The sequence below is a fragment of the Canis lupus genome, chromosome 9, assembly GCF_048164855.1.
Source record: "Canis lupus baileyi chromosome 9, mCanLup2.hap1, whole genome shotgun sequence".
NCBI classification, from domain to species: domain Eukaryota; kingdom Metazoa; phylum Chordata; class Mammalia; order Carnivora; family Canidae; genus Canis; species Canis lupus.
In genome coordinates this window covers 20,945,459-20,970,957 of record NC_132846.1, presented here as the reverse complement: position 1 = coordinate 20,970,957, position 25,499 = coordinate 20,945,459, and the positions used below count along the sequence as shown (strand labels likewise).

At 33.1% G+C, this 25,499-nt stretch overlaps 1 protein-coding gene across 5 annotated transcripts in view; it reads right to left on the bottom strand.

The window, feature by feature from the left end:
* LRFN5 (leucine rich repeat and fibronectin type III domain containing 5) overlaps positions 1–25,499 on the bottom strand; it is a 235,864-nt gene that overhangs the window by 114,431 nt on the left and 95,934 nt on the right. For 4 of the 5 annotated variants that reach the window (XR_012036531.1, XM_072838415.1, XM_072838416.1 and 1 more), the window contains one exon: positions 15,574–15,743. The exons of the other annotated variant lie outside the window; for it this stretch is intronic. The gene's annotated coding sequence lies outside the window, so the exon portion shown is untranslated. The remainder of the gene's footprint in view (positions 1–15,573; positions 15,744–25,499) is intronic. 5 annotated transcript variants of the gene reach the window in all.

Sequence of the window (25,499 nt, the reverse complement as noted above, 5' to 3'; positions counted from 1 at the left end):
TGTCTGATTCAGTTTAAAAAATGCTTAACTATGTTTTCTACAAGAAACCTATTTTAAATATAAAGAAACATTGATTAAAAGGGATGAAGATAGATCACATTAACACAAATAAAAAAAAACAGAAAGCTGATATAGATATATTAATTTCAGACAAAGTTGACTCAAGAACAGATTATTGTGAATAAAGAAGAATATTACATAATGACAAAAGAACAATCATTCAAGATGACATAACAGTCCTTAACATGCATGTACCTTACAACAGAGCATCAAAAGACGTGAGGCAAAAACTGCCAGAACTGCAAAGAGAAATGGAGGATCCCACTATTACAGTTCAACACTTCTATACCCCGTTTGTAGTAATTGACAGATCCAGCAGGCAGGAAATAAGAACTAAACAGAACCACCAACTAGCTTGAAATAATTGACATGTATAGAATACTTCACTTAACAGCAGAATACACAATCTTCTCAAGCTCAGATGGAACAATCTCCAAGACAGAGCACAATCTGAGGCATAATATATACCTTAACAAATATGAGAAAATGGAAAACATATACATGTTGTTATTTGAATATGAAAATAAATGTTATTAAATCAATAACAAAGTTAGCTCAAAAATATAAAAATAAATGGAGATTAAGAAACACACTTCTAAGTAACTCACAGGTCAAAAGTCTCAAGAGAATTAGAAATATTTTGAACTAAATGGAAATAAAAATACTAATTATCAAAAATAGCAAAATACAGCAAAGCACTGCTTATTGAGAAATTTATACCAAGAAATCCATAAAGTAGAAAAAGAAGATATAAAATCAACAATCTAAGCTTCCACCCTGGGAGCATAGAGAAAGATGAGTAATATTTACCTAAAGTAAACAGAAGAAAACAAACGACATAAAAAAAAAAAGAGAAAACAATTAAATGAAAAACAGAAAAATAATACTTTTTAATGATACTGAACCAACAATAAACAATTTTCTATAGGACAAAGAACTGTCTAAACAACTTTCTAAAAAGAAAGGTCTCTTTGGTGAATTCTACCAAACATTTAAGGGGTAATGAATGATATTGATGCTATACAAATTCTCCCATAAAAAAAGAAGCAGAAATAATACTTCTTAACCCATTCTATGTGACCAGCATTAGCCTAATACCAAAACCAGATAGGGAGATTGCAAGAAAAGAAAACCACAGGCCAAGAGTTCTCTTTAACATAAATGTCAAAATCTGTAAAACATTAGCATATTGAATCCAATGATACAAATAAGTTATAATAAACAAAAGGGTTATTCTGGGCATACAAGGCTATTTAAAAAACTGAAAATCAATGTTCTATAACATCAACAAGCTAATGAAGTATTAAAGTATATATCAAATTGATACATAAAAAAACATTTGGCAAGTCCAATATCCTTTCATGATAAAAATTCCCAGCCAACTAGTAATAAAAGAGAACTACCTCAACTTAGTAAAAAACGTCTTAAAATGTTTACAGCTAATATCATACTTAATGATGTGAAAATTGATGTTTTCCCTCTAAGACCGGCTATAATGCAAGAGGTTTCCCTTTCACCATTCCTATACAACAGCATACTGGAAATCCTAGCTAACACAATAAGACATGAAAAGGAAACAAGTTATACAGATTGGGAAGGAAGAAATAAAATTCTTTGCAAATGACACAATCCTTTACATAGAAAATTCCAGAGACCTGACCAAAAACACTGGGAATTAATACGTGAGTGCAAGGTAACTAAATATATATATAGGATATCTAGGTGAAAATTTATGTGCATGTGCAAAAATATTCTTTATTTGCATATCCTTACAACTTGAAATAACCTAAACATCCATCAAAAAGAGATATATAAATTGTAGTATGTTAATACAACAGATCACTAGAGAGTGATGAATATTTACAATTTGCAACTATATGCAACAACTGAAATACATTCTAACATATTAAAAGCAGAATTGTAAGCAAAATGGACAAGGTACACATGGCAAAAACAGTGTTACTCCATTCCTATAAAGTTCAAAATCTGACAAAGCAATTTTGGTTGTAGAAGCATATATAGGAAGTGAAACTCTAAAAGGAAACAAAGAAATCATTATCACATAGATTACTATACAGTTGTTAGCTTAGTGGAAAAGGATAACATTTCAGATAGAAGCAGAGGACAATGTCAATGTCCTACTTCTTGAACTGAGTGGTAGTTTCAGTTATTTACAATGTGATTCATTAAAATGCACATATGTTTTATGAACCTTTCTATAAGTGTTAAAGGTTGCAATAAGAACAAATTTTCAAGTAAAATATTAAGCCATAATCATAATGATAATAATCATAATAACAATGACCACAAGCCAATGGGAGTAAATGGCAGCATAGAGAGCAATCATGATCAAAGAAATAAATGAGAACATGGAAAACCAAGAGATTTTATCTGTAAAACAGTCCCACAAGGTCTTTATTTTTTTTTTTTCCACAAGGTCTTTAAATTGTTTAAGTTATACCCTAAAAGAAAATAAGCCAGTTTCTTCCATTAATTGTCTGCGGGAGCTCAAACAAATGAAAAATTTTTTCATAGTCCCTAATCTTTCAACTGTAAGTAAAGAAAGTCAAGCTGCTTTAAAATTCTATTCAATTATGTGAATATCTGCTTGTTTATTTAAAAAATGCATTACCTACTTTCTTCTAGATTCAGACTAGGAATTAAATTGATTCTTCTATTTCCAATTATCATAAATATTTTGTATTTAAATATGCCAAAATCAAGCTTTACAAAAGTAGAGAAGAATATTATTCTGGAGTGGAGGAAATTCTAATAAAACAAATATTATAAAATTTTGAGGGATTCAAAGCATAATTCTGCCCTTCCCTCACCCCAAAATTTTTAAAAGGTAGGGCATGAATTTCCTTAATGATATTTTAATACCGACCTCAGTGTAAATTGGGGAAAAAGAACACATTAAAAACAGTGTCAGAAACTGGGTTAGGGTTTGATGAGTTCTATCATCATAATCCATGAAAACTAAAACTAGGAGATCCCTGGGTGGCTCCGCGGTTTAGCGCAGTCTTCCGCCCAGGACGTGATCCGCGATCTTGGAGTCCCGGGATCCAGTCCCACATCAGGCTCCCTGCAAGGAGCCTGCTTCTCCCTCTGACTTTGTCTCTGCCTCTCTCTCTCTCTCTCTCTCTCTCTCTCAGTCTCTCTCTCTCTGTGTCTCTCATGAATAAATAAAATCTTTAAAAAGAAAACTAAAACTGATTACTGCAATAGAAACTCCATATAATGTTCTTTATGAAGAAAATGGTAAAAAGGGTAATTGTGCTTCTGGGTAGTTTGAAAAGTGTATATATCCCAAATTAGTACTTACCATAAAATGATCTAATGCAAAACATTGTACACTATGGCAAAACGTGAGAAATAGTTCCTCTAAAGTCAAGAAAAATTCAAGAATGTCCACACTCATCATTTGTATTCACCACTGTAAGAGACCTCCTAACCTGTTCAATTAGATAATAGAAATATAATACAAAGGAAATTATAATGATGCTATTTGTATAAATAAATTTTATAATTATAAGAATAACTGCAAATAACTAAATCTATTAAGAGTTTATCAAAGTTGCTTAGAAGACATAATGATGAAAAGTAACATTACTATACAGAAACAATCATTTGAAAAAATATGACATTTTAAAAACTTATTCACAAAATCATAAAAGTTTGTGTAGAAAAGAAAAAAAATGTAGGATATATAAGGAGAAAGGTGTAAATCTTTATTATAGGACCTGAAAAAGTTCATTGATAAAAAAATATGAAACTTATCTAAGTAAACAATTTCTTCCCAAACCAAAATAAAAATTACTACAGTAAATGTGATGCCAGTAAAATTTAACACATGATTTTTTTCACAAAATTTGTCTATTCCCAAAATTGAAACAAGAATAAAAAAATAAAGAGCCAACATATTATCCAAGGAAATTCTGAAGGAGAAACAAAAGCAGTGGATTCATTCATTTTACAATCTACCAACATTTTGAAGTAGAATAATTAAATGACAGCATGGTTTTTGTGCAGGGATGATGAGGAGAACAATGGTATAAAATAGAAAAACCAGGAAATACATCTGTGCAAATATGAAAACTCTGTGTATGGCAGCATTATAGTTTCAATTCAATGGGGAAAGGATGGAATATTGGATGGAATAAACAATATCAGAACAACTGGCTACCAGTTTGAAAAAAATAAAATAGAACTAAACTTTACCCCAAATCCACTTTAATTTTCACACTATATAAAAAATGTGAAGAGACTTTTAAAATATTAAAAGAATACATAAGAAAATATCTTTATTTCTTTAATAGCAGAGAAGAGCTTAAATAATGTAGAAAAGAAAAGAGAAAAGAAAAAAAGAAAAGAAAAGAAAAGAAAAAAGAAAAGAAAATACACAAACCAAAAGAAACAACTGATACATTTTTCTTTTTTTCTTTTTTTTTTTTCTGATACATTTTTCAAATGAAAATTACATTTTATCTGGGTAAGGACTTCGTGGGACATTCTCTTTTCTGGAGCTTGGGATCCTTCTTGCAAATTCCTCTTTGTAAAAATGATTTACTTTCTTTGGTCACTGCACTGTCCCTTGAAATGAAGAACTGAAATTATTAAATATTTAAAAATGCTTATGAAAATTTGATGACAATAAATACAGTGAATTAAGGCATCTTTCCTATGTATGAAATGTTAAATATGTCAGTAGCTTTATATTTAAAAACTATCTCTGGGTTACAAGTAAAGTAAGCCCCAGATTGATCATAGAGCTATATACTAAATAAAACCTGGAGAAACTCTCAGCTGACACCGGAAAAGAGGGTGCTTAATGACCTTCTCTCCAGTATTCTGAGGCAACATAATCTTATCCATGTCACCACTATTGTATGTGCAGAATCCCTGGAGGTGCTGTTTCCCCAGACTGGATGAGAAAGGGTCAATTTCCTTGGGGATCCGCCAGCTGTAGAAACAGTGCCACAACCCCCATTCTACTTTTACTTCAATGTGTGTAAACAACTCCCAAAAGGGTAAAAAAAATAATCTATATATTACTCCCCACTCATACCTTTCTGAGTGTCAAGGGTCTGGTGCAGGCATTAAAACAAAGTTGTGTATTACCCATTATTTTAGGAGTTTGTGTCTCATTTGGGAAAAAAGAATGGAATTCCTACCTCAACTCCTATACATATAAGATCAGTCCTTTATGAATATGCTATAACATTATTAAAGTGAAAACAACTAGCCATAGATTAGGGGCAATTGTATATAACTCAAGAAATCCACAAAAGACTAAAATGTAAAGCACATTTAAAAAAAAAAAACTACTATAATCTGTTAAAAAAAACACAAGCTAATATAAAAATTAACAAAAGACTTCACTGAAAAGGAAATCTGAAAGGCCAAGTCATGCAAAGATTCTCAATCTTATTAGTAAATCAAGTAAATACAAGCTAATACAAGAATGAGAAACAATTTCATATCAAATATGGCCAACTCGTATACAGTAATATTTCACAATATATAAGGAATTTATTTAATATCTGAAACACAAGAAAGTTCAACAGTGAAACTATGAACATGTTTATACCAGTTTTTAAAATTAAGACAATTTTTTTAGAGCAATTTAAGATTCACAGAAAAACTGAAGGGAAGGCAAAGAAATTGCTCACATACTCCCTGGCTCTCACATGTAAATACACTCGGGTTATTAATAAAATCCACTATGGTAGGACATTGGCTAAAAATAATGAAAGTAAACTTGACACATCATAGTCACCCCAAAACTCATACACAGCCAATATTGCCATTTCCTCTTGGTGTTTCACATTCTATGGGTTTGGACAAATGTATAATGACATGTATTCATCATTATGGCATCAGACAGAGTATTTTCACTGCCCCAAATCCTCTGTGCTGTCTATTCATCCTTGTACCCTTAAACACTTGGCAACCACTAATCTTTTCTGTTGTTTTGGATAGCTTTGTCTTTTCCAGAATGTCATATAGTTGGAATCGTACAGGATTATAACCTTTACAAATTGGCTTCTTTTACTTTCTAACAGGCATTTAAGTTTCTTCCATGTCTTTTTGTGGCTTGAAAGCTCCTTTCTTTTTGGTGTTGAATAATTTCATTGTCTGGATGTAGTTTATTTATCCTCTCACCTACTGAAGGGCATCTTGGTTGCTTCCAAGTTTCGGAAATTATGAGTAAAGCTGCTGGACAAATCCGCGTGTATGTTTGTGTGTGGACATATGTTTTTAACTCTAGAGTAAATATCAAGAAGGATGACTGCTGGATTTTACAGTAAGAGTATAGTTTAGTTTGGTAAGGAACAGGGAAACTGGCTTCCAAAGTGCTGTACTCTTGCATTCCCACCAGCAATGTGTCAGTCCAGTCGTTCCCCATCCTCGACAACACCTGTGTTGTCAGTATTCCAGGTTTTGGCCATTCTAATAGGTGTAAAGTAGCAGCTCATTGTTATTTTACTTTACATTTCCCTGATGACACATGATATGGAGCATATTTCGTAAGGTTTTTGGGGGTTTTTTGTTTGTTTGTTTTACCATCTGTGTATCTTTGGTGAGGTATCTGTTAAGGTCCTTGGCTCATTTTTAAAACATGTTTATGTTATCACTGTTGATATTTTGGATACCAGTTCTTTATCAGATATGCCTGTTGCCAACATTTTCTCCCAGGCTCTGGCTTGCCTTCTCATTCTCTTGACATTTTCTTTCATAGAGAAGTTTTTAACTTTAATGAAGTTCAGTTTATCAATTATTTTTTATTGTTTCCTAGGTGTTTTATGTAAAAAGTCATCACCATACCCAATGTCACCTAGGTTTTCTCCCATGTTATCTTCCAGGTATTTTATTGTATTATAATACACATAGGTCTCTGATCCATTTTGAGTTAACTTTTGTGAAGGTTTTAAGATTTATGTCTAGGTTCATTTTTTACGTATGTATATCCAGTTGTGAGCACCATTTGTTGAAGAGACTGTCTACTCCATTGTACGGCTTTTGTTCCTTTGTCAAAGATCAGTTAACTATATTTATGGGACTCTACTTCTGGGGTCTCTACTCTGATCTACTGATTTGTCTATTCCATTGCTAATACCACATCTTTTTGATTACTGTAGTTTTATAGTAAGTAGCTTTATAGTTAAGTCTTGAAATTGGGGAGCATCAGTCCTCCGACTTTGTTATTCTTCAATATTATGTTGGATATTTTGTGTCTTTTGTCTCTCCATATGAACTTCAGAATCAATTTGTTGATTCCCACAAAATAACATTCTCGAATTTTGATTGGGATTGCATTGAATCTACATATCTAATTGGCAATTAATGATATCTCAACAATATTGGCTTCTCTCCATGAGCATGGAATATCTCGATTTTTTTTTGCCATTTCCTCTTGGTGCATAAATGTACCTCTTGGTACATTTATGCTACTTTAATGTTTTACTTGCAATGCAATTCTTTTATAAGCCCAAGAATTAACAATCTGGGGATCATATTATATTACATATTTGGGTTTGTGATACAAGATAACTGTATAATGTTAATTAAAATTATTTTCATATTTATTCTTGTATTCAATAAGCTTCTGTTTATTAAGAATGATTATAGACTGCTGGTTAATATACAGTCAAGTGAAGTAAAAATTACTAAATAAATAAATAAATCTCTATAACTTACCATCCCTCATAAGGATTTCCAGTGCCTTGGATTTGCCATTCTTATTATTTTTAATACCTTTGATATATGTATTTTTAAAGTAAGTCCCTGATAGCTGCTGCTTCACATGAGCATTTTCTACAAAAGGTCATTGCAAAATGTGTAAATAAATGATCTTTTTAGCTTATTTGAAGTAGACTAATGAGACTTTTTCATATGATAGTATGTCTTATAGACTAAAGTTATTATTTTCTTAATGTCTGTACTTATTTCTGAGTAGGACTCAAGAAATATCCTGAGAAACAAAAGCATTAAAAAAAAAAAAAACTATTTGACCAAAACATATGTCTAGATGTAGAGGAAGGACTTGATAATTTCTGAGGTCTAAATACAGGAGAACAAAATATGTACTTGTTCACCTGGGAATCATGTGGCAAAAAAAAGATACTACTAAGCCTGGATAAAAATGAGCTGGACTTAGGCTTGATGATTGCTAGGTTCTTACTTGATGTATTCTTCAATATCTTCCTTATTTAGTATTATGACTCATAATGGAGTATTATAGATCTTTATACATAAAAACCTTTGCACAAGAAGTCATATATATGGATTTTTGTCTTCAAATGAAATCAAGTAAACCACTGAGAAACTGCCCACAAACCACAGTAAAGCATTACCAAAGAATTTTTTAAAATCTCTCTATATCTTTAATAAAAGTTACTTTCATATTATTATGATTAGACAACAAACTCAAGAAGTGATTCAGATGTTGGATCTTTGCTGAACTCAGTATTACATGACTCATTCTTGGATACCAGTTTCCAGACTGGGGACATTTGCATATAACTACATCAACAAAATCCATGAGTGCCACAGACCATCCTCATTATCATTATAATTGTTAAATGGAGTCATTCTTTAAATCTGACTTAAAATTTGGAGTTCCACCGTTTCATTTCAAGGCACATACAAAAAATATTGAAAAATGCTCCAAAATATAACCTTGATTAAATGAAAATACTACATAAAAATCACGTACAATTATATATAAGTTTACTTGTCAGCATTTCCTTTTCAATCCTCTCTTTTAAGTAGAGAATTCTTATTAGAAAAAGTTTACTCTACTTTTCTGTCTCTTTATAAATAATGAATGTATGTTTTCAATTGTGGATTATTTCCACATTGGAATCATTATTGTAGTAGGTATTGAAATAATCTAAAAGGCATTCATTTGCCTGTAATGGTACTCTATCTTCAAGACATAAATAAGTAAGCAGGTATTAAAAGGTTATTTGTTTTTCAGATATTAAACAGTATGTTAAAACCCCAGACTTTAGCACAGTAATCCATATCTGCACACAACTGATCAAAAAGAAAGCCAGATTCTTATTATGGATTTAGAATTGCCTTTGACTAAGAGGGCCAATCACCTTAGAAAAGTAGCTTTTACCTCACCAACAAAGCTTTCACCTCGGTTGCCAAATGTTTTGTGTTTGATTTTTTAAATAAATATATGGGGGTAAATTCATTTTTACGTTAAGTAAGTTATACCTTCACTATTCCTAATTATTGAAGGTAAGATTAATTAGACAAGAGACTGAGCTACTACCTGCCAAGTCACAGCCATCATCCAGCTTTACCTATGCAACTAAGGATGATGGAAGGGCTTGTCATTTCAGACTAACCCACACGTCACCACCTCTTGCCTGTCCCCATCCCCAAATGGTGTGTTTTACTTATCTCTCCTGGGTGATAAAATATCTTCAACATCACTGAGGCTGTCCAACATCCTAGATATTAAATACTTCTGTGTCAAAAACCATATAATCAAGTTAACTCTCTTAGATATATATCTAAGTTAGCATTTTTTGTAATCAAATTTCTAGGATTCCTAAATAGTTAATGTTTCCAGCTGGCATTGATATGGCTATAACGTCCCTGATTTTTTTTTCACACAACTTTCCATGTAGTTCTGTAATTTCACTGTATTGTTCCCTTCATATCATAAGTCATTAGTAATGTTAAATTAGTGTTTATGATCAATATAACCTAAGTTAATTCTTCTAGTCTGTTTCTTGCTATTGTAAACCACAGATTTTTCTCTAAATGAAATATTTGTACTCCTAATTGTTTTCCTTGCTATAAAGTCTCCCACATTATTTAATATCAATGAGAAGTGCTTCAATATACTCAGAGGATTCTAAATCTGGCATATGTTAATATACCCTCAGTGCAGCCCACAGTGATATAACGGAGGTTAACTGGACAGTGAAACAGGGTGCTCATCACAATAACTGGGATAGTTACTCAGGCTAATTCTGCATAAATCAGATTTTTTCTAAGCATTTCAGAGCTAATACTTCACAATTAAGATTGTTGTCACACATCTAATGTCAGTTGCCAGGAGTATTCTCTACATGACACCAGTCTTTCCTGGTCCTAAACAAATATAAAGTAATCATTATCTCCTAAAGCTAAAAATGTATTCAGACCTCATCTGAGGACACTTCACAGTAAGAACTATAGTATTAACAACCACAGAGCCAACACTAACAGTAGGCAGAGAGAACAGTGGCCTTTCTACATCAAGTATTGCCAGCTAAGACATTTTTAGCTTTGGTGTCAGTACTTAAGGGCTTTTGGGAGAACTATGCATAACCTCTCTAGCTTCTGGAATTTTTACCTAAGTGAGGCAACACATCAGCACATTAACAATTCTCCGATATTGAAATCTATCCCTGAGGTTCAAATTCTACTTATAATAAGTTGCATATTTGCATAATCTCAAATAGAAAAACTTATTTTCCATGTAATGACTATTTGTAGCTTTCCATCACTAGTTATCTTATGGTAGTTATTTCTGCATTGCAATACCCTTACCTTTCCTACTGATCTATAATTATTTTTAAACAAAAATTCCAATCGGATTCATTTGTACCTGCTTTATAACAGCAGGGACAGGATCTTGATCCATCACCTATCAGAAAATAAGACCCTGAGGAATATAGCCGAGACTAAGAAGGGGAGAAGGCAGCGGTATAAAGGCCCTGGAAAAATAAACACCCACTGAAAATGACAAGCCTGCAATAAAACTGGATCAAACTATGACAACAGGAAAACACAGAAAAAAAGAGGTTTCATAGTTGATGCTTAAAAATTATATTCCAGTTGATGTCCTTGAAACCCACATGATGGGGCTAGGGGCAGGGGGCAAGGGCAGAGAGGCTCTAGGCCCATGCTTATAGTGTCCAAGAAATAAAAACAGGTTTCTTTGATAAGCAAAATGCACATGGATCGTGACCTTATAGCGTTTACATTCTGAAAGGGAGGTCAACATTAAATTATTGCATAGAGAGACATTAACTTGTGATGAATTTCAGTTACACAGTGCTGTGGAACTACGTGCTGTGGAGATGATCTGGTCAGGCAGAACAAGAAAGGCTTCTTTCAGGAAGTGAGTATTTTGTTGAGATACTAGGCAAAAAGGAATTGAGAGTGATGATCTGCTGAGGGGAAAATAACCATGTGGTGGGACTTTGGTGGGAGGTCACATCATGTGGAAGAAGGGTGGAAAGGCCTCTGTGCTGGAATGTAGGAAAGGTGAGGAACACAGTGTGAAATAAGTTGGGGACATTTGGAAAAGTGCTAAACCATTCAAGCATAATAAGCTGTGATGTGGAATTTTATTCATATTCTACAAGTAACAGTCTTTAAAGAGGTATGTCACGTCAGTTCTGTACTTTATAATACTCTCTCAAGCAGCCCGGGTGGCTCAGCGGTTTAGTGCCGCCTTCAGCCCAGGGGGTGATCCTGGAGTCCCAGGATCGAGTCCCACATCAGGTTCCCTGCATGAAGCCTGCTTCTCCCCCTGCCTGTGTCTCTGCCTCTCTCTCTCTCTCTCTCTCTCTCTCTCTCATGAATAAACAAATAAAAATCTAAAAAACAAACAAACAAACAAAAAAAACCTCTCTCTGCCTACCTATGGAGAATAAACAGAATCAGTGCATTGGTGGATGTGAGCAGATAATTTAAGAAGCCTCTGGGGTAGCCCAGGGGAGAAATTATGGTCTTTGGGACCAGGGTACTAATGGTCACAAACAGAGAAAAATGGATAAATTCAAGAAAATTTTTCTAAGTAAATTTGACCATATTAGGTGATGGAATCTGTAGAATGAAGGGAAAAGGTAAGAATATGGTTCCTATTTTTTCTGGCATATGGTGATGACATTTTGTGAGCTGCAGAATATCAAAAAGAGTATCTGGCAAGATGATCAAGAGCTTAGTTAGCAACATGTTAAATTTAAGGCAGTTAGGAAATTAGATACATTAATTTGGAATTGACTGGCACTGAATACATATATTTGTGGGGGGTTTTGGTTTTTTTTTTTTTTAAGGATTTTATTTATCTATTCATGAGAGACAGAGAGAGAGAGAGAGAGAGAGAGAGAGAGGCAGAGACACACGCAGAGGGAGAAGCAGGCTACATGCAGGGAGCCCGATGTGGGACTTGATCCCGGGTCTCCAGGATCACACCCTGGGCTGAAGGGAGGCGCTCAACCACTGAGCCACCCAGGCATCCCTGAATACATATATTTATGAGAGTCATTACAAAGTTTGCTTCTTTTTTTTTTCTTTTTACAGTTTCCTTCTTTTGAGAATTTTATTCTCCCTTCTTTTTATAATGAGCACTACAAAAAAATAAAATAAATAAAATAAATAAAATGAAATGAGCACTACATGATATAACAGGTTTCCTCTTGGCTATACCTTTCAGGGCTATTGAACCTAATCCATTACCCATCTTATCATTCATAGTTAGCATATTATTTGTTCTATCAATAACTTTAATTTTCTATCTGTTTTTTTTTTTTTTTTCAAGTAGGATCCCCACACAGCATGGAGCCCAGTGTGGAACTTGAACTCATGACCCTGAGATCAAGACCTGAGCTGAGTTCAAAAGTTGGACACTTAACTGATTGAGCTCCTGGGGCACCCCTTCTATCAGTGTTCTTATAGCTCAAGTATCTAGGATAACTTCAAATGTATAAATATATATCTGAAGGTATTCAATGTAAAAATATATATATCTGGTTGAGAGCCTACATAATTTGTTAAACTTCCTCATAGAGGTAATATAAGAATCAAATAAGTTAATATTTATTAAAAAGTACTGGAAAGTGTCAAATGATAATATACTGATTATTATGACAAATGGTAAAACCACAGTAAATTAATATTATCAGAGTTGATAATTTATAAGTCTTAAACATAGGGAATTTTTTTTTCAGAAAAAATAAAAGTCTCTTAAATATGTATTTAATGTCAGTAGGAATACTTAATATTTACAAGGCATATTAGCTTTGTAGAGTGATTATCATTACTGCTATGTATATAGTAAATTATCTTTAGATGTTTATATACATATGTATATATTTAGACAGGCATGCCCATTTCCTGTTCAGATATTATTGTTTATTGTTTAAATTCATCACAGTGCTTTAGTTAAATAAGAAAGAACAGTAGAAACAGACAAAAGTACTATTTTACTGGCTAAGACTAATTCAAAATGCCACAGTGAGAAAAATTATCATCATAAAAACCACCACTACCTCAACTGTCCTACACTAGTAACAGATAGATATTCCATTGCTTCATTATTTTACTACTTCTCCATGGTTTACTTCCTCTCACAAAGTTCCCAGTATTCCATTTATTTTTTAAAGGGATTTTAATGGATGTGCTATGAATTTTCAATGAGCTATTTGAAATTTGAGGAACCTAATTAGGAATGTATTTACTTTCTCTTTTTTCAGAGTGATTAATTCCATGCAAGACTTTCAGCCTAATGTTACTCCAAAGAAAAAATAGAAAGGGAAAAGGAGATTCTACTTCTACAGAGTAATGGACTGGTAATTTAAAAATTGAATTAAGCATTAACTCAGAAGAGTCCTTCTCAATATATAAATTATTTCTGTTTAGCCTTCTATTGCCAAGTTAATTAAGTAAATCCTTTGGCCTTGTTTATAGCCATTAGTAAATGAAAATGTATTTGAATTCACTAAGTCCTGTGACTTACACTAGAGAATCTATGTTAGTAAATGTATTTCCTATGCTAACAGCTTTCATAAAGTCAGATGTTTTACTTAGAAAAAGTCAGCTTTATCAGTGGAAAACAAAAATTTATTAATTATTTAATTTATTGTATGGACATATAAAAATCTCTGTAGGCTCTTGTGGGTTGCCTTTAAGAAATAAATCTTACATAGCTCCATATCTTCAAAATGTGTGAAATCAACTCAAACTCGTCAGGATCCTCCATTTCTTTACAAAAAGCAACACCTAGAAAATCTGAAATGTCTCCCTCAAGTTGCTTTATTTAATGAAAAGCTCAAGAACAAAAACAACAAAAGCAATTTTTAAGATAAATGAATAAATGATGTATGAAAAGAGTACAAGGTAATAAAATATGCAGAGAAAAAAACCTACACTAAAATAATGATTTGTAATCTATCTTCTGCATACTCAGACTCATCATTTTATGCTACAGTTATAGTCATAATGAATTAACTTCAATATAAACTAATATATCCTTTTTATTTATGTCTTAAAAGAAGTCCTATATTACTCTGAGTACACTAGCAACAACATTTTGGATGCTCATTTAATCTATGTAATAGATAGCACCACAATTCAGAAATAAATTCTTAACAACAGTCCCCCTGTTCCCTTAAGGACATCACTGTTGCTGGCTCACTGAAGCTATACTATGTTGCAAAATAAAACTAATGTTATTAAATGTTTTCTACCCATTCTCTTCAAGGAAATTCTAATCGCTAAGCACTTTATTTTAAAAAATAATCTGGGCTAAATCAAACTTTTTTATCTTTAAAAATGCACTCATAATCTTTTTTCTGTGTGGTGACATTTTGAAACAAATATATCCCTAAGAGAAGCGAGGGATGCCTACATCAAGTATTTGGGAGAAGGGGAAAAAATATGTTAAATTAAAGCAAGTAAACTAGGAAAGTGGCAAAACAATAGGATTATAAGTATGAACTAGGAAAGTCTGAACATTCCCCAAGATGTTGTATTTACTTTTCATATCTTACAAACAAACAATCATATAATTGATGTGTTTACCTGATATATCCAGTAATTAAGAAGCCCAAAGATCAATATGCAGCTGGAAATTTGTTTTGGGGTGGTGTATATTACGCGTCTTGTACACTCTTCATATCCCCATTTCAATCCATTTCTCTACCTGTGATTTCCCTTTTATTTTTTCATAATGCATATTTATAATTTGCCATAAACTCTCCTTTAATGACACAGTGTCACTCAGTAAACCATCCAATCAAGAAAAATGCTGTTTCCTGCATCAGTCCCTTACCCTCCATGTATCACTGGAGATCAAAGTCATGGAAAGGGCTCTTGATATTTAAGAATCAAAAGACCAGAAATTTTGTCCCATCTTCATAATTCATTGGCCAAGCAACTTTTATAAAATATTTGGTCATTCTGAGTCCATCTGCTCATGCGTAAACTATTATTTGAATCTCTCCTCTCTCTATGCCTCAAAGCTGTGAATATAAATAAATCATGATAATCATGTGACACAATCCTGAAAAAAAATCTCAGAAAATATCATACAGGTTATCTACATAAAAGTAGTAACTATATCATCAGAAAGATAAAATCCAACAAAGAAGTGAAATAGTCAGTGATGAATAATCCTGGTTTTAATTGTATATTAATTTGCAAGATTTCCAGCTAGCCTCTTCTAAGTATTTTTAAAACCACTGGAAATGATCAAACTGAATGTTGTCAACTTACTTCTGGAGCCAGAAGAGTTCCTCACTGCTGTGAAGGATTCAGCACTCTGCCTGGCTGCTGAAGAAGACGGACAAGGTGAAAGCATCTCCAAAGCTGATTCTGAGGAGTGTCAGAAGGGTGCTCAGCTACTACATAGCTTCCCGACACCTGGCTGAATGGTTACAGGGACTCTTCAAAGGAGACAAGCACAAAAAAAGTGTATCAAAATATGTTTATAAAGTATCTTGGAAAAATATAGTTGCTGTCAACTGTGTGATCAATCTCAAAATCTATCAGGAATATCACTAAACAGAATTTAAATAGATTTGCATAAAAAATAAATAAATAGATTTGCATAACGAAGCTTTCTAGTGGAATGTGCAATATGCTCGGATTCCAACAGACCGGTCAGCATTCCGTTTTTCATCTTTAAAAGTTCTCTTATCTCAAAATTGAACATAATTTAAACAATTTAAATATAGTTCAATTTTCTTTGTATTTCAATTAATTAAACTTGCAAGCTAATGTTAAAAAATTACAAAAGTTAACAAATGTTTAACCATCATCTGCTATGTACCAGGCACATGATTGTGGCAATTCAGTAGTGAATGAAGCTCATAAATCCTGCCCTCATAGCAGCTAATTGTCTTATGTTGTGATACCTGCATTTCCCTCAAGAGAAAATCTACTTATTTAAACACATACGTCTATGGAGAAAATAGTCAGATGTGCCACTTGTATCTTAACTTCACATCAGAAGATTGCTGATTTATACCTATTTCTGAGAGTCCCATGTTAACCTAAATAATAACTGACCTAGATCTGTGAGATACAGTATCTAACTTCCCCCAACATCTATACAATAGTGCCAATTAATATTCAACCATTATCACTTTTAATGCAGAAATCTGGATTTTTAAAAATGTTTTTGAAATGAACAAAGGAATTGTAATTTTACTTAAGCCATGACTTATTTTTTTTTGCCATGACTTATTTTATCTGCAGAAGCAAAGTGAGGAATAATATAATTTCAAAAGATATTATTAAGAATCACATAAGATGATACAAAGACAATTTGGGTTTAGCTTCTTTCTGCTGTCTCCATTTGAAAAAATGTGTGAATAATCTTATAAAGTCAAAATTTAAGAGTGATTATATTATCCTGAGATACCTGATAATTAGGTCTTTAAAAAAAAGTAAAGCTACTGCTTAAAGTTTATACTGAAATTACTCAGAAATGCTAAAAAAACAGTGCATAGATTAATGGTAAAGTGGAATAAGAGTAAATTAGAGTTCATTTCAAATTATGAATCTGTCAACCAGTGCTATATTTTTAAAATTTATATTTATTACAAAAGAAAGATGTTTCTTATAGAATTAGAGAATAACTCAGATATATCACATACACACACACAGACATGAATGTATATCAATCATATGCCAACCACCCTGAGACAGCTATTGTTTGCCTTGTTATTTATTTCCTTCCATTAATATTTTAAACTAATTTTTACATTTTATATGCATGAGTAAAGTACAAGAAATACAAAAACAAATCTCCTTCTTAAAAATTTTTTTTTATTATTTATTTATGATAGTCATACAGAGAGATAGAGAGAGGCAGAGACATAGGCAGAGGGAGAAGCAGGCTCCATGCACCGGGAGCCTGATGTGGGACTCGATCCAGGGTCTCCAGGATCGCGCCCTGGGCCAAAGGCAGGTGCCAAACCGCTGCGCCACCCAGGGATCCCCCCAAAAAAAATCTCCTTCTAAAGCAAGACCCTTGCTTAGAAGAAACCAATTTCAAATTTCAGAACATTCTCCCGAAATACTTTATGCATACATGAAAGTGAGTCTGTGTATGTAGATTTTTTTTAAGATTTTTTAAAAAGATTTCATTTATTCATGAGAGACAGAGAGAGAGAGAGAGAGAGAGAGAGAGAGAGAGGTAGAATCACAGGCAGAGGGAGAAGCAGGCTCCATGCAGAGAGCTGACGTGGGACTCGATCCCAGGCCTCCAGCATCACACCCTGGGCTGAAGGCAGCACTAAACCGCTGAGCCAAAGATTGTACCCTATTTTGCTCTATTCCTTTTATTTCATACATTGTGAAGATCACTCCTGTTTTCTATCATCAACCTTGTTCATTCCATCCAGAGTATCTACCATATGCATACAATATAATCTGCTCATAGTGTGTCACAATTGAAGATTAACAAATCTCTAGGATTTTACCGTAAGATGATATAATCAATGTCCACATACATCTATCTATGCACACATATTAGTGAATATCTCTATAATAAATTCCTAGAAGTAAAATGCTTAGGCTAAGAAGCCTGCTATTGTAACTCTGATTATGTTCCCTCTCTGCAGTAAAAAGGTAATATAAAGCAAGAGCAAAATATTAATATCTCTAATTATTATACTAGTAATAAGAAAGGACTGATCAACAGTATTTCCATGTCTTTATTTTAGCATGAAAAGCATAGTAACTGCTACAGTCCTTTCTAAATTCCAATAGCCCAAAATTCTTTTTATGTATGGTTATATCATTTTATAATGATAACATTTTTCCTTTTGTTGCAATACCTTTTATTAAGATCCTCTCCCAAGAATCAAATGAAATAAATGCATATTCTTATACACTGGTATGAACAGTAAGGATAGAGATTAAGTCCACTAGCGTTGGGTAAGGTCATATGTTAGTAACAGGCAAGGCTGAGACTATTCATCTAGGACTATCTCACTCCAAATCAATAGTCTCCTATCTCATAATATGAGGATTTCAGAAAACCACTACAGGATTCTATATTAAAGAAACACAAATAAGATGCTAGGTTTTTGTCTTGTTTTGTTTTGCTTTTTAAGCCCATATAGTTTGGTCAGTGCAATGCCAAAAATAGTAGATTTTAGACTGGTATTCTAATACTACAATTTTGTAGTACGATCTTATAAAGATGTCCTTTCCTACTTGATAATATCTTGAAATAAAACATCTTATAAGAAATTCTGATCAGTCCCTTATTTCCAAGTTGTTGCCATGTTGGCCTTCTTCCACAGTCTTAGGAAATTTGGCAACTGTTATTTTTTATGTACATGTATTCCCAAGAAATATGGTTCTTCCTCCAACAGTATCTTGGATGCCGACATTAAACTCTGAAAGAACTCAGGAAACATGGGCAAAACTCAGAAAGTTATTAGGTAATATTTTTTTTCAAAATGGAGAATCATGACCCCTTCCAGCTCCTAGTGGTATCCTCTTCCCCTCTACAATGTCTTTGCTAAGTTGTCTGAAGATACACTTTGATTCAAATCTCTCTACTGATAAAGGCAGGACTTTAAAAGTCTTATGAGCCTGGATTGGAATCATAGTGATAACCATGTTGCTCAGTTTTCTCCCTTAAAATGAAAAAAATAATATTACAAAAAGTTGTAATTATATCAAGGTATCATACATTACCAATCTGGAATAAAATTCATGGTAGGCATGTGATAATTTTGTTTCCCTCAGGAAATTCTTCCTAAGGTTGCTCTAAGTTTTACCACACTGACCACTAAAGACACCCTTGAATTATTTTAAGGTAGCAGTAATATAATCTTAAGTATGTCCTTCAAATTTAAAGATCAAAGCAATTATGAACCCACCAAATAGCACCATTCCTTGTATTTCTCCATTTTACCTCTAATAGAACAAAATAACATGAAGGAGGTGTTCTCATTGGTTTTTAATTATATTTACCATGTGTTGAAAATGATTAAAAAGTAAACATTTAGTCATCCAGATGTTTAATCCACATGATGCAGAAAAGCAGCTGTTTTGATATATATGATGAATAAACGAATTAGATGATTTCACTGTAAGTAAGTCAATCGCTTATTTGATAATCATGTAATGATATATTGTTTGGCATGATCTTGGTGGACGACTCCAAAAATGAGAGTAGAAGAAACGCTATTTTATAAAGACAAATAACTTAAAAAATTTTGGACCAGAAATATAGAATAAAATCAGAAATTATTCTACATTAATGGGTCTTTGAAATACATAAATATTCAGGAGAATTCATATAAATACTACATATTACTAAAACATTCTTGCCTCATCACCAGTACTGTTAAACCTAATTTAAAAATTAAATTAGAGGCACTGATTGAATATGGGAATCCATTTGTGTCATTGAATAAAAGTGTACCATATACCTAGTAATAGGAAAATATTTACAAATTATTATACATATCCAGGATCATATGATAAATAAATTAATGTGCCACAAAAGTATTTGCTGTTTAATGTAAATGTCACATTGTAAATGAGAACGACTAATCATTCCTTTCCTCTAATAGCAAGAATTCAGCAGCTAAATAAAACATAAATCTTGGTGACCTAAAAATTTCATTACTGCATTTATTATTTCCTATTAACAACTCAAGAAAATAATTTTAAGTGATGCTGTATTTCAGTAAGATACAACCCAAGGTGGAGGCTCTTTGGGAGGGGCAGAGAGAAGGTAGAGGTGGAATTGGCTTTGCATCGTTTTTACGGGACTAATTTATTCATTAAATTTCATAATCGTAATTTAAAATAATGGATTTTTTTATCATAAAAACTCTAACTTAATATCCTATTTAGTGAAGAAAATCTGACTTTAGTTATAAAAATACTATTTACTAGATTGTGGTTACAAAATTCTTTTTTTTTTTTAATTTTTATTTATTTATGATAGTCACAGAGAGAGAGAGAGAGAGAGAGGCAGAGACACAGGCAGAGGGAGAAGCAGGCTCCATGCACCGCGAGCCTGATGTGGGATTCAATCCCGGGTCTCCAGGATCACGCCCTGGGCCAAAGGCAGGCGCCAAACCACTGCGCCACCCAGGAATCCCAGGTTACAAAATTCTTATACAAAAATAATAAGTATAAAATAAGGGCCAACTGAAGTTTTTTGAGCTAGCAAAGTATTTTTCCTTGTATAACTAATATTTCCTTGAATGATGGAATCTGAATCGAAAATAATAACAAAAAATTTCAACACATAAATCTTTCACAAGATAAAGTCACCCTGCTAACATTTCTTGAAATTTCTTTGAATTTCAAAGTTCTGGGAACATTTTTTCTTCTTCCAAAAGTCAACTGAGTGGCACATCTTCAACCCTTTGTGAAGTGAGAGAATTGTACCTTCCTAGCTCATGGTTGGCTGAGAATATAAATGTCAATCTTGCTCCATTTCTTTGAATACATGGAAAAATAAAATGCAACATTCTAATTACACTTAGTGGTTTGGCAAAAGTCAGCAGACAGAGATCAAAGTCATACTAATGTGCATGTCAGTGTATGACTTTGGTAATAATTTTTTTCAACTAAAAGAAAATAACAAACTCTTATTGATATAATGTTTAACTATATGTATCTATATATACATATAGTTTCCTGTCTCCCTCTTTCATCTCTTCCTCTTTCCCTTCCTTCCATCAGTCTTCAGTGACTCTAAATGATTTAAACTTTATGTCTTTTGTTTTCAAAATGATTACAATAAAACCAACATCATAATGTAATTGTGAATGTTATCTGTCTATTACACATGTGCACACACCCGTGAATGTGAATAGTACAGGCACCCAAATACTGTAACTTGAAAAAAAAGTTTTATTATTTTAAGTAAACCAAAAATCTCTACATTTCTACCTATTTTTAAAATGATTTCCACCTAATGTTTTATTTCCTCCCACTCCTTTCTTCAAGTTTCACACCAGGACAAGGCATAAAGTCTTGAGTATTAGTCCAAACTGACATTAGTGCTTACTGTGAACATCATTGCAGCTAATTGTTACATAGTAGCAAACATGCATATTAGTGTCTCCTTATCTCAATCAATATCTGACCATTTTGTTCCATGATCAATCATTTATTTAGACCCTTTATACCTGCCATCTCTGTTTCACCAATCCCTCTCGCCCTTCCTCCTGCCTCTTCTCTCTCTTCCCTGTCCCTTTTTCTTTGTCTCTGTCTCTCTTTCCTATTCTCCTCCACTCTCTCTTTCCTTTATTCTCTCCACCTCACCTCTTGCAGGTGAATTTAGAAATTATACCATAAGGAATCATAATATTATATGCTCCTTAAAAGTAAGAATTTTTCAAAACACATTTAGATAGAATTTCAGAACATGTACATTATATTAAGTACCATCTTCAGAATTCTGACTCATGCCTAAATTTGTAAAAGCCAGATCAATTTTAATCTGAAGATAATAAAATGTGTGTCCCATTTTTTATTACTATATATCATACACACAATACACGAATACACTTCTTCTTTTAACATTAAATATAATAGATTAGACTTAGAGGTGGGAAGGCCGGTGTTTGTGGGTATAAAGGGTTAACAAGAGGAATTGCCATGGTAGAACTGTTATATATTTTGACTGAGTTTATATATACCTACATATGTGATAAAATTTAGGGAACAAAATGTAAATACCCACAAATATATGTAAAACTGATAAACTGAATAACATAGGCAGATTGTCTCAATGTCAGTTCCCCGGTTGCAATATTAGGTATTGTACTACAGTTATACAAAAGGTTACCATAAGGAATAGAACTCTACAGAGGTTATATGGGATGTCTCTGAATTATTTATGCCAACTACATGTGGATCTACATAATGGTATATTATGTGCCTTAAAGTGACTCTTAAGGGCCAATAATTTCTGGCTGCAACCTCAGCATTCATTAATAGAAAAGAAATATCAAGTTTAACATTGTAATGGATTATTTGGTCCTTATCTTTTTTTTAAAAGATTTTATTTATTTATTCATGAGAAACAGAGAAAGAGGCAGAGACACAGGCAGAGGGAGAAACAAGCTCCATGCAGGGAGCCCGACATGGGATTCAATCCCCGGCCTCCAGAATCATGCCCTGGGCTGAAGGCAGCGCTAAACCCTAAACCACTGAGTCACCCAGGCTCTCCTATTTGGTCCTTATCAAATCACATCTGGGTTACAATGTGTCTCACAGAAAGACTAGAGAAAAACTAAAATCCATTAGTCAATGAAAAGGATTGGATTGCACCTTGCTTTGGGTACTAGAGTGCATGAACAGCATTACTACTCAGATGGAGATTAGACTTTATACCATGAATGTGTGGTATGGTAAATTATCTAACTGCTGAGTACTCTACTGGGTTGAGGTTGAATAAAGTCTCTACCTATTCTTAATTGATATTTTCCTTTTTTAGTTAATCATAAAAGAAAATGGAGATTCCTGGTGTTTGGGAAATGTGAGGTGGTTTAAGAATGGGAGAAAATGCTTAGTAGTGTGGACAAGAATTCTGCATTTTTCTGGTGGTGGTTGTTGTCTCTTCATTTTTAATCAATTTTAAGCCTTGATCAAAATGCTTTACAAATTATATTAAAAATACATCTGGTTAAAATGTATAAATCCAAACAAAGCTTTATGATATAAGTAAACTGAACTCATACATAGGCATACTATAGATATAGATAGATAGATGATAGATAGATAGATAGATAGATAGATAGATAGATAGATAGATAGATGATATAGTAGAAAAAGCTATACAGTATATATATTAGAAATACATACTTTAAGCATATATGAATATATATTTTCATTAAGCACATCCACATAAGTGTATTTTAGAATACTATATAATTATATATAGTGAGATATTTTAATGTATATAAATATAAGTGGATAGAGAAAGAGGGAAAGAGACCATGCTTCATAATAATAAAAACCATAGAGTATATATATATTTCACTAGTCAGTGAGTTGAATATGAGGCTGTAAGTCTTGAGTAACTACTGAGAAGCTGTGAAGTAGATTCACAGTATACTTAAAAGATTTTGGAGCAAACTCAGACAATCCAAGGACCACACGAAGATTGGGATCTGAAAACACTGCAAATATGCTGAAAAGCAATATGGGTGTAGAAAATACCAAAAAGCATAAGCACTACGACTTTCTGGGGATGAGGACTGGCTTAAAATCAATCACACTTACAACTACAGAGAAGAACTAAGAGAATGAAAGTAAGGAAAAGCACATTTATAGTGTACAACTAATGGCATCTTATGTACCTGAGATCTCTTATTGGCCTATAAACTCTTTGAGTCCTGTAACATCATATGGATAATTGTATGCCTGATAGTGCCAACCATGCTCACCTACATACAACAGACACTCAAGAAATACAAATTAAAGAATTTTAACTGTAGACAAAGGAAATCATATACTAAAAAACAAGGAAGTTACCACTTAAGGAGAAAATTTCTAAGAAAAAAGATGACTCAAGTAGAGAAGAAAGTTCTGAAAGTAAAATTAGTATGATATGATACAACTAGAAATGATTTTTGATGACAAAGAGGTTATTGGAAAGAAAGTTAAATCACGAAGATTGCACAGGAGAAATTCTCCATAAGGTCAGATTATAAACTGGCATGTATAAAACAGAAGAAAGGACGCAGAACAAAGATGAATATAAAATAGTGTTTGCAAAGCACTTTCAGGTACATTATTTCATTAGGCAGTAACCCTGCTGTCCTTGGTCTTTCTTGTTCAGCATTTTAATACTGACTTGCAAGAGGACAGAAGAAACAGTGCTTATTAAATCTATGAATCTGTGACTGACACAAAACTGGGATTTAAAAATGTCTCCATAGGTTTAATGGATGGGCCAAGCCTGTCAAAATGAAATATAACAGAGCCAAAGGTAAAGATGCTTAGATTAAAAAACTAAACTATTATAGTGTAGGGTGAAGGATATGTCTTTAAAGGCAGTTTATATGAAATACACTTAGGGTATTAATTGTCTCCGTAGTCCTAAAGGTCAAGAGTTTGAGGGCTGCAATCTCAGCATTCATTAATAGAACAGAAATATCTAGAACAACAAGTTTAATAGACACAGGGGATTATTTCATCCTTATCAGAGCACATCTGAAATACAGTTTATCACTCTTAATTTTTGTGAAACATGTCTGGAGACAGACTCCCAAAGAAAGCAAGGCCAATCCCAACCACTACAATGAAAAACAGTTGAAAACTAAAACTGGAAATATTATCTTGGGAAAAAGCTAAGAAACAGGGAAGATATCTTACTGTACCATTTGTAAGAGGTGGGAGGAGGTGGTGTTAAAGTCGAGAGGCTTGGAATGGAGAACAAGAACTGCACTGGGATTTTGTACATCAAAGAACATGTTATTTTCATGGTACCACATCAGTATGGTCTGCCTTAGAGCTCACTGTTTGCCAACACATTCATTCTGTATAATTATCAAAGAAGACATTCTTGAGTGAGACTTAAGGTTGGAAGCGATAGCCATGAGAATATCTCCTAAAGTTATTATTTTATGAGATTGCCTCTAAAAAAAAAAGAGAGAGACAGAGAGAGAGAGAGAGAGAGATTGCCTCTAATGAGCCAGCCAGGGGTAGGCTGGTCCTTCTTCAAAGGCAAACTGACTTGCCTGTACCCTGAGAGTGTGACTTTATGGTGTGGCCTCTTCCAAAGTGGTGAGGAAAAGAGATACATGTCTAGTTCACCATTGAATTTATATTAGGATAAATATTTAAGATTATAAATGAGAAAAGTCACCTCAAAGCCTCAGACATATCTATAAGCAATGCCTTCCTACTCCAACACATCTGTGAGTGGGAGGGGGGTTTAGTGTTAATTATTTTTTCAATATGTTCTAGTTTGTGATTTTGATGTCTAACCAAGGGGATTGTAACTTCCTTTACAACTAAAAATGCATGCATTTAAATTTTACTGTAAGTGCTATTAGCTCTGTGAACTTTAAGTCTCTAAGAGCACAATTTAATTTTCTTCTTTAGGGTGATTACATGCATTAGCTAAATGATTCTGCATCGGTGTAACTAACCTAATAATAAAATAAAAGCCAATTTCAATATTTTATGTGTGTACTTTACCA